Raw genomic sequence first — 15,917 nt, forward strand, 5'->3', positions numbered from 1 at the left:
CTTTTAAAAAAGTCTTTTCAAATCAACACAAAGTTAAGTTTTTTACATACCTTATTACACAAGATCATTGAAAATATTTTAAAAAAGTCACAAACACTTAAAATAGTTCCACAGCATGATCACACAGTAAGATTTATATCCACAATTAATTCAAAAAGGGGAAAATATTTGTCACATCCTAAATAAACATTGGGGTGTTCTCAAGATGGATTCCACGTTGGCTGTGACCCTAAAAGACAAACCTTCACTAACAGCAAGAGGGGAAAAAAATCAAGGATTTACTTGTCAGAAGTCATTTTGTGGCAAAAAAAAACACAATATTTAATGCCAAAAGACCAAGATGGGAATTCTGTCCTGTGGAGATTGTATGGCATGTAAAGGTATGTGCACACGTTGCAGATTCTCTGCGGATCCGCGGCGTTTTTTGCGGTGCAGAAACGCTGCAGATCCGCAATTGATTTACAGTACAATGTAAATCAATGAGAAAAAAAATGCTGTGCACACTGTGCGGAAAATCCGCTGAGGAAACGCTGCGGTTTAAAAGAAGTCGCATGTCACTTCTTTTTTGTGAATCTGCAGCGTTTTTGTACCCATTCCATTATAGAAAACCGCAGGGGTAAAAAAACACAGCAAATCCGCAAGAAAACCGCAGCAAAAAAGCACAAAAAGCACTGTGGAACTGCACAAAAAATGCAACAAATCTGCAGCTGCGTTTTCTGCCAGGAGAGGCAGAATCCGCACCAGAAATTCCTAAGCCTAATTCGCAATGTGTGCACATAGCCCAAAAGTATGGTGAGGGCTTTTACCTTTGACTCTGCCGATGGTGAAAAACTATTTGCATTATTAACAATATTTCATGCAGCTCCACTCATGTTGCCACATGTTGATACATGTAGGTCTAACCTCACAGGAACTGCAAGTAAGGATAAGGAGCATGTGAGGGACATTTTGGAAGTATGAGAAGTTGATGATTCGAAAATGCTCAGAATGATTCCGAAGAATTTCAGGTCCTCTCATGGCTGTGATCCTTCCACTTTTAGGCTATGTGCACACGTTCAGGATTTCTTGCAGAAAATTCCTGAGAAAAACTTGATATTTTCTGCAAGAAATCGGCATGCGTTTTTGGTGCGTTTTTACCACGTTTTTCGTGCATATTTGAAGCGTTTTTTCTCCCGACATTTCCCAATGCATTTTATAGTGGGAAATCCGCAAAAAAAACCCGCAAAATTAATGAACATGCTGCGTTTTTTACCGCGATGCGTTTTTTTCGCGGAAAAAAACGCATCACGTGCCCAAAAATTGCAGAATTCATTCTAAATGATGGGATGCATATTGTATGCTGTTTTTTTTGCGGTTTTATAGCATTTTTATCACACAAAAAAACGCAAAAAATCAGCAAAGTGTGCACACAGCTTTAAGGTACAAGGTATTGGTAGGCTTCGTAGTGGCGTCAGAGGGGCTGTTTATGAACGTTTCCTGTCCCAATTAGAATGCCATTTCATTGTAACCATTGGCACTATGGCACCGAATGGGCTGAAAGAAAAGTGTAGTTTTACATCATTTATTTAGGACACCTTTGATTCTGTATTTTAACTTTTTTATTAATGTTGTTTGCATTCATGTTTAGATTTAATCCATAATTGTGATGATCGATGGTTACATCTCCGTCAAGATGTTCATAATGTCAGAGTCTATGACTTATTTATCCATTAATATCTTTTGGTATATATTAATATGTACAGCATATTATGCACATAAGGGGTCTCATGTAGATGTGTTCTTTATATGAGGACACTGTATATTGAAAATTTCTATTATTCATTTATTAATTTTTGTTTATATCATGTTTGTGAACATATTTGGTTGAAGCACTACACTTATGCAGCTATGTGATGACAGGTGACGTGAAGCAGAACTACCAATAGGGGAGAGTGATAAACAGTCATGTCCATAAATATTGGAACAGTTCATAGATAACGAGTGTGAATGTTTTATTGTCCTCTGATTGGGGTCTGGTTCTGTGTTGTGATGTCCCCACAAGGTCTGAGGAGCAAATTCCTTAATTGATGTAAATAGACATAAATCCATGCGACACGGGGACGGGAAGAAAAACATTAAACTTGAACAAAGAAGACCCAGGAAAACATACTCAGATGGGAGATAAGAACATTTCTAAAACAATCCACAGCGAGGAGATTGGAACAAAACAAAATCCTCTAAACTGCATGCTCGTAAACGCCAGAAGCCTGACAAACAAGATGGAAGAACTAGAAGCAGAAATATCTACAGGTAACTTTGACATAGTGGGAATAACCGAGACATGGTTAGATGAAAGCTATGACTGGGCAGTTAACTTACAGGGTTACAGTCTGTTTAGAAAGGATCGTAAAAATCGGAGAGGAGGAGGGGTTTGTCTCTATGTAAAGTCTTGTCTAAAGTCCACTTTAAGGGAGGATATTAGCGAAGGAAATGAGGATGTCGAGTCCATATGGGTCGAAATTCATGGAGTGAAAAATGGTAACAAAATTCTCATTGGGGTCTGTTACAAACCCCCAAATATAACAGAAACCATGGAAAGTCTACTTCTAAAGCAGATAGATGAAGCTGCAACCCATAATGAGGTCCTGGTTATGGGGGACTTTAACTACCCGGATATTAACTGGGAAACAGAAACCTGTGAAACCCATAAAGGCAGCAGGTTTCTGCTAATAACCAAGAAAAATTATCTTTCACAATTGGTGCAGAATCCAACCAGAGGAGCAGCACTTTTAGACCTAATACTATCTAATAGACCTGACAGAATAACAAATCTGCAGGTGGTTGGGCATCTAGGAAATAGCGACCACAATATTGTACAGTTTCACCTGTCTTTCACTAGGGGGACTTGTCAGGGAGTCACAAAAACACAACTTTAGGAAGGCAAAGTTTGACCAGCTTAGAGATGCCCTTAATCTGGTAGACTGGGACAATATCCACAGAAATAAGAATACTGATAATAAATGGGAAATGTTTAAGAACATCCTAAATAGGCAGTGTAAGCTGTTTATACCTTGTGGGAATAAAAGGACTAGAAATAGGAAAAACCCAATGTGGCTAAACAAAGAAGTAAGACAGGCAATTAACAGTAAAAAGAAAGCATTTGCACTACTAAAGCAGGATGGCACCATTGAAGCTCTAAAAAACTATAGGGAGGAAAATACTTTATCTAAAAAACGAATTAAAGCTGCCAAAAAGGAAACAGAGAAGCACATTGCTAAGGAGAGTAAAACTAATCCCAAACTGTTCTTCAACTATATCAAAAGTAAAAGAATAAAAACTGAAAATGTAGGCCCCTTAAAAAATAGTGAGGAAAGAATGGTTGTAGATGACGAGGAAAAAGCTAACATATTAAACACCTTCTTCTCCACGGTATTCACGGTGGAAAATGAAATGCTAGGTGAAATCCCAAGAAACAATGAAAACCCTATATTAAGGGTCACCAATCTAACCCAAGAAGAGGTGCGAAACCGGCTAAATAAGATTAAAATAGATAAATCTCCGGGTCCGGATGGCATACACCCACGAGTACTAAGAGAACTAAGTAATGTAATAGATAAACCATTATTTCTTATTTTTAGGGACTCTATAGCGACAGGGTCTGTTCCGCAGGACTGGCGCATAGCAAATGTGGTGCCAATATTCAAAAAGGGCTCTAAAAGTGAACCTGGAAATTATAGGCCAGTAAGTCTAACCTCTATTGTTGGTAAAATATTTGAAGGGTTTCTGTGGGATGTTATTCTGGATTATCTCAATGAGAATAACTGTTTAACTCCATATCAGCATGGGTTTATGAGAAATCGCTCCTGTCAAACCAATCTAATCAGTTTTTATGAAGAGGTAAGCTATAGGCTGGACCACGGTGAGTCATTGGACGTGGTATATCTCGATTTTTCCAAAGCGTTTGATACCGTGCCGCACAAGAGGTTGGTACACAAAATGAGAATGCTTGGTCTGGGGGAAATTGTGTGTAAATGGGTTAGTAACTGGCTTAGTGATAGAAAGCAGAGGGTGGTTATAAATGGTATAGTCTCTAACTGGGTCGCTGTGACCAGTGGGGTACCGCAGGGGTCAGTATTGGGACCTGTTCTCTTCAACATATTCATTAATGATCTGGTAGAAGGTTTACACAGTAAAATATCGATATTTGCAGATGATACAAAACTATGTAAAGCAGTTAATACAAGAGAAGATAGTATTCTGCTACAGATGGATCTGGATAAGTTGGAAACTTGGGCTGAAAGGTGGCAGATGAGGTTTAACAATGATAAATGTAAGGTTATACACATGGGAAGAAGGAATCAATATCACCATTACACACTGAATGGGAAACCACTGGGTAAATCTGACAGGGAGAAGGACTTGGGGATCCTAGTTAATGATAAACTTACCTGGAGCAGCCAGTGCCAGGCAGCAGCTGCCAAGGCAAACAGGATCATGGGGTGCATTAAAAGAGGTCTGGATACACATGATGAGAGCATTATACTGCCTCTGTACAAATCCCTAGTTAGACCGCACATGGAGTACTGTGTCCAGTTTTGGGCACCGGTGCTCAGGAAGGATATAATGGAACTAGAGAGAGTACAAAGGAGGGCAACAAAATTAATAAAGGGGATGGGAGAACTACAATACCCAGATAGATTAGCGAAATTAGGATTATTTAGTCTAGAAAAAAGACGACTGAGGGGCGATCTAATAACCATGTATAAGTATATAAGGGGACAATACAAATATCTTGCTGAGGATCTGTTTATACCAAGGAAGGTGACGGGCACAAGGGGGCATTCTTTGCGTCTGGAGGAGAGAAGGTTTTTCCACCAACATAGAAGAGGATTCTTTACTGTTAGGGCAGTGAGAATCTGGAATTGCTTGCCTGAGGAGGTGGTGATGGCGAACTCAGTCGAGGGGTTCAAGAGAGGCCTGGATGTCTTCCTGGAGCAGAACAATATTGTATCATACAATTATTAGGTTCTGTAGAAGGACGTAGATCTGGGGATTTATTATGATGGAATATAGGCTGAACTGGATGGACAAATGTCTTTTTTCGGCCTTACTTACTATGTTACATTCATTCCTGCACTGAGAGTGTCAAAGGTTGTTCTAAGTTTATACTCCCAGACTCTTCTGTCTCTTTGAGATTTGAAGTTACCTTTTAATACAAGTAATCTCATGTCCACGGTGCTGTGATCTGGAATACAAAAATATTTTGCCACAGGTAGATCCATTCTTTTTTCTCTTATTGTGTGGCCATGAGAATTCATCCTTGTTCCAAGCTTTTGCCCCGTCTCCCCTACATACAGACCTCAGTTGGACATTTAGTACAAATAATTAGGTACACCATATTAGAAGTGACACAGCTGAAAGAACCTAAGATCTTATAGTCTTGATGTGAATTGGGGATTTTTGTCTTGTCCATGGTCATTATAAACGGACAGGTTTTACATTTTTTTCTGGTTGCAAGGAAAGGTTCCTGCAGCTGTTGGAGAGGACAGGGAGCTTCTGACAATGATGCTTCTTAGATTTAGGGCTGCCTAAAACACAGTAGTGGGGGGTCTGGAAAAATGGATTGTAATCGGGCATCTTTTTGCAGTAAAGGTTGTAATTTCCGTGCAGCTCCCCTTAGCACCTCCAGATTTGGATTGTAGGTAACTACTAGAGGTACCCGGTTATTTTCTTCTTTAGTGTTGTAATGTAGCAGGTGATTCCTTGATATTCTGGTGGCTCTTGTAATCTGGTTTTCAATTGTTCTTGGATGGTAGCCCTGATTCAAAAAGTTCTTTGAGGCGACCAAGGTGTTCATCTCTATCTATGGGGTTGGAACATATACGATTGTATCCGATGGCTTGGCTGTAGACAATAGAGTTTTTATGTGTTTTGGATGGAAACTGTCCCATTTAAGGTATGTTGGGCGGTCAATTGGCTTCTGATACAGGGATGTCTCTATTTCATTGTTCTGCAGCTTAATGATGGTGTCCAAAAAGTTAATTTCAGTACTGGAATAGTTGAGTGTTAAGTTGATGGTAGGATGAAATTGATTAAACTGTTCATGGAACGTCTTTAGCTGCGGCTCAGACTCCGTCCAGATGATTAAAATGTCATCAATGTAGTGGTAGTAAGCCAGAGGCCTGACGGGACATGAAGACAAAAAGTCGCTTTCAAGATTGGCCATGAAAATATTTGCATACTGTGGAGTTGGGGCACTCAAGTGTACATCTTGGGACAAGGGTAAGATATTGTTTCTGATTACTTGCTTGGTCTGTGTTTGCCATGCTTACAGCTGATATGTGCTGATGTTATATGGCTACACATAGATGTGTGCGATACGGACAATAGACCTAGCATACTTGTACCCACTTGCATTGTTTTGCCATATATACATTACAAACTGCTCTTTTTATTAATTTTTGAGTGATAGTAACGCCTATATTACTACAATTTTTTACTTTGTCAGGTGTTAGCTGCATACAGATATATAGACCTGAATCCGAATGAACACATCTGGAACATCATGTCTTGCAGCATCCACCAATGTCACATTGCACCACAGACTGTCCAGGAGTTGGCGGATGCTTTAGTCCAGGTCTGGCAGATCCCTCAGGATCCGCCGCCTCATCAGGAGCATGCCCAGGCATTGTAGGGAGGTCATACAGGCACATGGAGGCCACACACACTACTGAGCATCATTTCCTTGTCTTGAGGCATTTCCACTGAAGTTGGATCAGCCTGTAACTTCACTTTCCACTTTTGATTTTGAGCATCATTCCAACTCCAGACCTCCATGGGATATTAGTTGTGATTTACACTGATAATTTTTAGGTTTTATTGTTCTCAACACATTCCACTATGTAATAAATAAAGATTTACAACTGGAATATTTTATTCAGTGATATATAGGGTGTGGAATTTTAGTATTCCCTTAATTTTTTTGAGCAGTGTTCTTATCGTCACAATCCAAAAACACACAAATGGCCGGTTAGCTCAGTTGGTTAGAGCGTGGTGCTAATAACGCCAAGGTCGCGGGTTCGATCCCCGTACGGGCCAGTATGTATTTTTTCAAAATATTGCCTTTTCATGAGAATATTACCTTATTCAGACAGCTGTAATGTGGGCATATTTTTAAATTTATATAACGCATGCATGTTTTGACCCGATTCTGAGCTTAATTCATGTAAACAGAAACACGTGGGCTACTTGCACAGTGAACAAGTCTGTAGGAACATGTTCACACAGACTTGTTCACTGTGCAAGTAGCCCATGTGTTTGTTTCCATAATTGTTCTCTTGTGTCTACGAGACTGGGGAGTTATCCACCACTCCTTGTGGGCCATTTGCACAAAAGCTGTTCCGTTCAGCATGTCCACATGGACATTTCCTCTCTGAACCCGGCTTATACAGGTAATATACAGATGATCAGGTTTTTAAATACATCAGATAGGGATTGTATTCATCAGTTAGGACTGTTCTATATGGTTATACCTTTATGTTTGGTGGAGCAACTTAGTATACATTTTTTGCAAAAAACGTATCAACCAAATACCCTGTTTCTGTCATCTTTTTGCTAGCACTTGCTTATTACTGTGATTTTTTTTTTTTGCAACAGAGTGTTTTTGGTCTTACTGTGCTCTTTTGTGTCAATTCATGTAAGTAGCAACATCATAAAACCATGCTATAACTATGAAAGTGTATTTACACTAGATGATTTTGTGTTAAATGACAGCTGATCAGTAAATATTTACTCATCGGTGATTGTTTAATAGCCAGTTTACACAAGCACATAGGCTGCCATTGTTCTTAACAGTACTGCCAAGAACCATGATCTTTCCTGCAAAGGAAGAGATTATATCACCTGATGAATGGTAATTTAGCTTGTTTAGCAGGAGCTCAGCAGCCAGTCTAGACTAAAGCCCCCCCCCCCCCCCCCCGTCACACATAGCGAGATCGCTGCTGAGTCACAAGTTTTGTGACGTAACAGCGACCTCAGTAGCGATCTCGCTATGTGTGACACGTAGCAGCGACCAGGCCCCTGCTGTGAGATCGCTGGTCGTGTCGGAATGGCCAGGACCATTTTTTGATCGTTGAGGTCCCGCTGGGTAGCACACATCGCTGTGATTGACACCTTACCAATGACCTCGTTGACAGGACGTCCCATTGAATCGTCATGAAATAGCATCGTTGTACAGGTCGCTACAGGTCGCCGCATCGCTGCTGCGTCGTTGGGGAGATCTCACTGTTTGACATCTCAGCGACCACATAGCGACGCAGCAACGATCCCTGAAAGGTCGTATCGTTGTCGGGATCGCTTAAGCGTAGCTATGTGTGACGGGGCCTTAAAGGTACCATCACACTCAGCGACGCTGCAGCGATATAGACAACGAGCCGATCGCTGCAGCGTCGCTCTTTAGGTCGCTGTAGAGACGTTAAACACAGCAGCTCCAGAACGATGCAGGAGCGATCCAGTGACGTAACGGCGACTCACTTATCGTTCTCGCTGATTGTTAGCTCCATGTAAAACATTGCTGGCATTGTTGCTTTTGATGTCAAACATGACGATACACTCCGACCTGATGACCAAATAAAGTTCTGGACTTCTGGAGATCGCTATCCAGGACGCTGCAACGTCACGGCTCGTTGTCGTTCTCGTTGTAAAGTTGCTGAGTGTGAAGGTACCTTTAAACCTTTTGTGAAATCTAGGAACACTCATTTACAATAATTGAGTAGTGTAAATTGACCTTAAGATCAGGACAAAAAGCCTATAGTAAGGTTCGTACATACGGCATTATTAGACATGTTTTTTGCACAGACACCTCCAAAATCATGTAGAAAGGCTTCCCAGAAGTAATATCTGTAAGTCCTGTCCCACACATCCCGATAATTCCGGTACCGGAAAAATCGGTGCCACCTGAGGACCACACGGACTGTGCAGGAGAGACAGCGCTACACTAAGCGCTGTCCCCCCTGCGTGGTGCTGAATCCGGCATTCATCTCTTCTCCCCCGCAGGAGAGAAGAGATGAAAAGATCAAATTTTTGTTATTTTTTGTTAAAAATAAAGTTTGCTGGTGAGCTCCCGCCTCCCATTTCCCGTGCGCTGCCCGGCCCCTTGCATAGAAATACTCACCTAGCTCCCGCGATGTCTCCTCTCTCCTCTCAGCGCTGGCAGCTTCTCCTGTATGAGCGGTCACGTGGTGCCGCTTATTACAGTGATGAATATGTGGCTCCACCCCTATGGGAGGTGGAGCCGCATATTCATCACTGTAATGTGCGGCACCACGTGACCACTCATACAGGAAGAGCTGCGATGCTGAGAGGATGGAAGCGCCGAGGGAGCTGGGTAAGTATTTTAATGCCAGCGGGCGGGCGCACAGGGGGTGGGAGGGGATAGATTACCGGGAACTTTATTTTAAAAACAAAAAAAATTTAAAAAAATGATTTTTCATTCCTTCTCTCCAGCGAACGCTGGAGAGAAGAAATGAATGGGGCTTCAGCACCACAAGCTGGGGGACAGCGCCTACAGTAGCGCTGTCTCCTGCACGGCACACGGACTGCACATGGTGTGCGGTACGTGTTTTACATGGACCCATTGACTTTAATGGGTCCGTGTGATCCGTGCGTTCCCACAAACACTGACATGTCTCTGTGTTTTCCAAACGGACACACGGTCCGTGAAAACACGCTGACATGTGCAGAGACACATTGATTTTAATGTGTCTACATGAGTCAGTGTCTCCGGTACGTGAGGAAACTGTCACCTCAAGTACTGGAGCCACTGACGTGTGAAACCGGCCTAAGGCTATGTTCACACTAGGAGTATTTTCAAAGCGTATTTTATACAAATTTTTAGCTGTGCTTTACAGTATCAGCAAAGCCTATGAGATTTCAGAAATCTCATGCACACACCTTGGTTTTTTTGTCATCAGTATTTTGTGCTTTGCATTTTTTTTGCATAGTAGAGCAAGTCACTTCTTTCAGCGTTGTTCATCCACTGAAACCAATTGGTGGTGAAAAAAGCTGCAAAAATGCAGGTATCCGGTTTTGAGTGTTTAATGAAAAAAACAAGTAGAGCAGCATTTGAAACCCATTTATGTTTGTGATTTTTCCAGATTTAGGGTACCGTCACACTATAACATTTCGATCGAAACGACGGTACGATTCGTGACGTTCCAGCGATATCGTTACGATATCGCTGTGTCTGACACGCAGCAGCGATCAGGGATCCTGCTGAGAATCGTACGTCGTAGCAGATCGTTTAGAACTTTCTTTCATCGCTGGATCTCCCGCTGTCATCGCTAGATCGGTGTGTGTGACACCGATCTAGCGATCTAGCGATGCAATCCAGCGATGCGTTCGCTTGTAACCAGGGTAAACATCGGGTAACTAAGCGCAGGACCGCGCTTAGTTACCCGATGTTTACCCTGGTTACAAGCGTTAAACTAAAAAAAAACAAACAGCACATACTTACATTCTGGTGTCCGTCAGGTCCCTTGCAGTCTGCTTCCAGCACTGTGACTGCCGGCCGTAAAGTGAAAGCAGAGCACAGCGGCTGTGCTTTCACTTTCACTTTACGGCCGGCAGTCACTGAGTGCGGGAAGCAGACTGCAAGGGACCTGACGGACACCAGATGTAAGTATGTGCTGTTTGTTTTTTTTTAGTTTAACGCTTGTAACCAGGGTAAACATCGGGTACTAAGCGCGGTCCTGCGCTTAGTTACCCGATGTTTACCCTGGTTACCCAGGGACCTCGGCATCTTGGTCGCTGGAGAGCTGGCTGTGTGACAGCTCCCAGCGACCACACTACGATTTACCTACGATCACGGCCAGGTCATATCGCTGGTCGTGATCGTAGGTAAATCGTATAGTGTGACGGTACCCTTACCATCTTGTCTTGGTCACCTAATATGGCAGTTGGGATTAGTACAGTTTAATTAAATTAGTGACTAGTAAACATTGGCTGACCAAGGTGTGAAATTGCACAATGCCTGAGCAACTCAGTGACAGACCAAAGTGTGAAAGCGTGTCCTACAAATTCAATGCAGTGCCAGTGTCTTATTATTATTATTTATATAGCACCATTAATTCCATGGTGCTGTACATGTGAAAAGGGGTTACATACAGGGTTATAGATATCGTTAACAGTAAACAAATTTACAGTGACAGACTGGTACAGAGGGGAGAGGACCCTGTCCTTGCAGACTTACATTCTTAGGTAAGTTATTCCAGATCCATTCACCTCCCTCAGCTGTTACATTTATATGTGTATTTTTTCATTAACACATGTCTTGCATTGATGACCTGTGTTCATGCTTCTGTGGTGGAAGCAAAGCTGAACTTTGGGACACTGAAAAACGCACTAAGGGCTCATACTCACCTGCAGGAAACTCGGATGAGTCTCACATGTCAATACCCGGCGCTGCACCCGGCACTCAGGAGCGGAGCGTGCAGCTGCATGTATTCCTATGCGCCCGCACGCTCCGATCTGAGTGCCGGGTGCAGCGCCGGGTATTAACATGCGAGACTCATCTGAGTTTCTCGCAGGCGAGTAAGACCCCAAAACTGAGTATTTGACACTGCTTCTTTTCTGCTAAGAGTGCAGGTTTTGATTCAGAAAATAAACGCCTAGTGTGAACATAGCCTAAAGAGGTAGAATATCATATTAATACCTATGGACTTGAGATGTGACAAAAGCTTTTGTACCCACAATGTAGAAAATAACAATATTATTATCTATATAGTGTAATTATAATTTACATGCTCATATCTGCAGAGGTTTAACAGCTTCAATCAGTCGTAGCCGAGCAGTTAAAGTGAACCTATCAGCAGGATTTTGTGGTGGTCTCCCCTGTTCACATCCTACATACTATGTTCACATCCTGCCGATTGTGATTTTTGAAAAGAACCTTTCACATCAACTCAAATTTCGGTTTTTGCATATCATACTGTACAACATAATTGAAAATGTTCAAAAAGTCAAATGTAATTTTTTTTTTCAGCGTATAAACCTAGCCTATGTTATGAACATAGGAAATAAAACATGAATTCATGGGGGGCTTGGGTATAGTCCCCTTGGAGGATAATACTACTACAGTTATCCTTAGAAGGTCAACCTTTGGCTAAGTACGCATGAGAATATAAATAAAAAAGTCCAACTCTTATTCAGAAAAAAATGGATGATGTTTCACCTGTATTGTGATCTACATAGAGCCCTCGGGCCTGTATTTTGTATCAGTATGGCAACCATTTTTTTTTTATAAGCAGTTATTAAAATTTACAAGATCAATTAGTTTCCTACTAATAATTGCATTGTATCCATTAAAATCTAATGCAATACAGATGATTTGCATGGATTAAAATGTATTTTCTGCACACAGACTTGATTGGGATCAGTAGGATCTCAATTTTAGTAGCTAGACAGATTTTTGCTTAATGGCAAGGGTTCCATGGTGTAATGGTTAGCACTCTGGACTTTGAATCCAGCAATCTGAGTTCGAATCTCGGTGGAACCTCATTCAATTTCTCTTTTTAAGCCCTGAAAATTGCATTGCACATTTCTAATTTCCTAGCATACCAGATAGTCACAAGCCAACTCCTTGTTAATATAGTGGCAAGTATCACTACCTGTCACAAGTGGGACTGGAGTTCAGTTCACCGACAGAGGTAAACGTTCACTTACAAGTATGGCGAAAGCATTATGAAAAAAAATATATGTAAAGAAAATTACTGCTGATGTGGTGCTCACTTTAATCCAGCAATTCCTGCTTTTTTTTTTTTTTTTTACACACCTCAAAGTTTCATTGTAAAGGTCGGGTTAACCATTTGTCATACATCTCCAATTTAGATTTCTGAAAATAGACAAAATTACTTAATATACTTTCCTTTGAAGATCCATGAAAGCTACTGCTAGTGTCAGATTTATCTTGGATTTGCAAATATTATGGAAGTGGTAAAGGTGTTATCCAGCACTGCAATTAATTTTATTTTTTGGCATGAATAATAAAAAAAATAGTAAAAGGAGGCATACCCAAACTTCAACAACATAATCGCCTAGTCACCTGACCGCTGTAGTTAATAGGTTGCAGTGGTTCCCTAAGGCCGGGATCACACATGTGAGAAATACGTCTGAGTCTCGCATGGTAATACCCGGCATTGCCGCCCTCACTCAGGAGCAGAGCGTCGGCCGCATAGCAATACATGCGGCCGCACGCTCCGCTCCTGAGTGAGATCATCCGGAGATCTCAATATGAGCGTGCACGGCCTCCCAGTGGCCATTTTTCTGGAGACCACTGCACCGCAGCAACGGATCTGTGGGGGCCTCAGGGCTTTCACAAAATGCCGGCGGAGCCCCGCCACACCAGAGCATCCCCGCCACACCAGAGCATCCCCACCGCACCTGTCGCAAAATTCTGGCGGAGCCTCACCACACCACAGAGCACCACCACCGAACCTGTCGCAAAATACTGATGGAACCACTTGGAACCTCAGAGCACCACCCCTGCACCAGCCTGGGATGGGATTTACTGGAGGCCATCACACCAGCTTGGACCACTGAAAAACCACTGTGACCACACTCTCCTCTCACCACTCCTCCACCTGTGCTGATCCCCCTGGTGACCTGAAATCAGACTGTATGATGGACCCCCATTTGACACATTATTTTCTTTTCCCTATTTGCCTTCTGAAAATCTGGGGTGCGTCTTATTGTACAAAAAATATGGTAAATCCTTTCCATCTTTGGAAATGCTGAAACATGCCATCTGGAAAATGAAACACAAACACGAGACAACTGGAGCAGTTTGTTCTTGAGTTGGCCAAAATACCTGTCGAGAGGTGCAGAAGTCTTATTTACAGTTACAGGACTCGTTTGATTGCAGTGATTGCCTCAAAAGGTTGTGCAGCAAAATATTAAGTTAAGGGTAACATCATTTCTGTCCAGGCCTATTTCATGAGTTTTATTGCTTTTTTAAATTCTGTGGAAGCATAGATTTTTGATTTATTATTACTTTTGTCAGATTCAAGTTATTTCTGTGACCATTGTGGGTTTTTCTGTCATTAAATGAGGGGTACCAACAATTTTGACCATGTGTGTATATTGTTTCATTCTCTGATACATGTAATTAACAGTGATGAGCGAATAGCATTGTGTTCGGGTCTCCCCGAGCATGCTCGGGTGATCTCTGAGCAATTTGTAGTGCTGGGGCATTTAGTTTTCATCGCCTCAGCTGCATGATTTACGGCTGCTAGCCAGGCTGAATACATGTGGAAATTCCCTAACAGGCATTCCTCACATGTATTCACCTGGCTAGCAGCCGTAAATCATGCAGCTGAGGTGATGAAAACTAAATCTCGGAGCACTACAAAATACTCGGAGATCACCCGAGCATGCTCAGGGAGACCCGAGCACAATGCTATTCGCTCATCATCACTGGTAATTAACATCTCACCACATATTGGATTTGAGATCTCTCCATGACATGTGCACATGTCCACATTTGTGGTTGTACATTATTAAATTCTTTTTCTCATATTTCAACTATTCTAGATCATCTGTTTGTATTACGTTTCCTATAATTTATTTTAAATGGGCAATCTTTTGTGCTAGTAGCACTTATAACCAAGAGTGAGTGTACCTTATGTTACCATTTTTACCTGTATGACTCCTGACTAAACTATATATTTTATTATGTTGTGTAGTTATTATATGTGTGGATACTCTTTTTCAGTAATGCCACCATTCACTGTCTGTTCTAATAAAGGTGTTTTATTTCTACCTACGCAAGTTTTAGAATATTTTTGGCCACACGTTTGGCGTTTCCTCTTGTGGTTTTCCTGTTGAATGGTCTACTATTTACTTTCCTTAGTACACATATATATTACTATTTTTACTACATCCTCAATTAGTTTTCAGTTGATATATATGAACTGCTCTCATTCAGCAGTTATTGTCTCCTGAATTATTAAATTAGTTATTATAGCAGTTTATTCCATGGCGCTTTACATTTGAAAAATGTTGTATGCGGTTCTGAGAAGGAAGTAGACAAGGAGATAATGTAAAGATCGGAAGGCTACGTATAGGTAAGTCCTGGGAGACTAGGTCACAGATATATGGAGACAAGTTGAGGATGGCTTTATGTGCAAAGCAGGGCCTCCATCAGGGAATTACTGACCTTACTACTATATGGGGCCCGGTGAGCAGAAGTACGGAGGGGGTGGGGGCGGCACCCCCTCTTACGCTACCGGTCACGGGACCCCAGGGTGCAATAAAGTGCTGTGTCTGGTGCACACCTCAGCGCTGGAAGATTTTCTGGAGCTCAACATCCATCTAACCTGAACGGTTGCGCAGCTGTAGCTCCCTCCGTGTTTTATGGACATCTGATAAGGAGATGGTACGCACTCGATGATATCATCATGTATGTGCCGGTAAGTACGTGCACCACTTCTTACTCAGTTGCCAGGACACCAGAATCAGAGTTATACCTACAAGGGATAGTGAGTGAGGTAGTTATGAAATGTTTTCTTTCTTTATAAAATAAATGGGTGAGGGTGACTGCAAATGTTGAAGTGGGGGAAGGAGGAAGATTGCAAAAGATTAAGTGAGGGGAACTGCAAATGGTGAAGTAGGGGGAGGACTGCAAATAGGTAAGTAGGGGTAGGCTGACTGAAAATGAAGAAGTTTCCATAATGCAATGAGCCAGTTGAGGATCCTAAGAAGTGTGGACACATCCTGTTAGGCATGTTAGCCATGTTAACTAATGGCATGGCTGTGATTGGCTGCTGAAATGTCGGTGGTGGGCGGTGCGTGGCAGAGACTGCGCGTCTGTGTGTGCAGGCAGGGTCTGTGCGTGACCATGGGGAGTCTGTGCGGGCCTGCCGGGGGTCTGTGCGGGCTGCCAG

At 42.1% G+C, this 15,917-nt stretch overlaps 2 non-coding genes across 2 annotated transcripts; both read left to right on the forward strand.

Moving 5' to 3' along the window:
• The first annotated feature begins 7,003 nt into the window (after positions 1-7,003).
• On the forward strand, positions 7,004-7,077 carry TRNAI-AAU (transfer RNA isoleucine (anticodon AAU)). The gene has a single exon. It is a non-coding gene; the product is annotated as a tRNA-Ile (tRNA).
• A 5,383-nt stretch (positions 7,078-12,460) lies between these two features.
• On the forward strand, positions 12,461-12,532 carry TRNAQ-UUG (transfer RNA glutamine (anticodon UUG)). Its single transcript has one exon. It is a non-coding gene; the product is annotated as a tRNA-Gln (tRNA).
• Positions 12,533-15,917: the final 3,385 nt, after the last annotated feature.

Source organism: Ranitomeya imitator, chromosome 4, assembly GCF_032444005.1.
Source record: "Ranitomeya imitator isolate aRanImi1 chromosome 4, aRanImi1.pri, whole genome shotgun sequence".
NCBI lineage: Eukaryota > Metazoa > Chordata > Amphibia > Anura > Dendrobatidae > Ranitomeya > Ranitomeya imitator.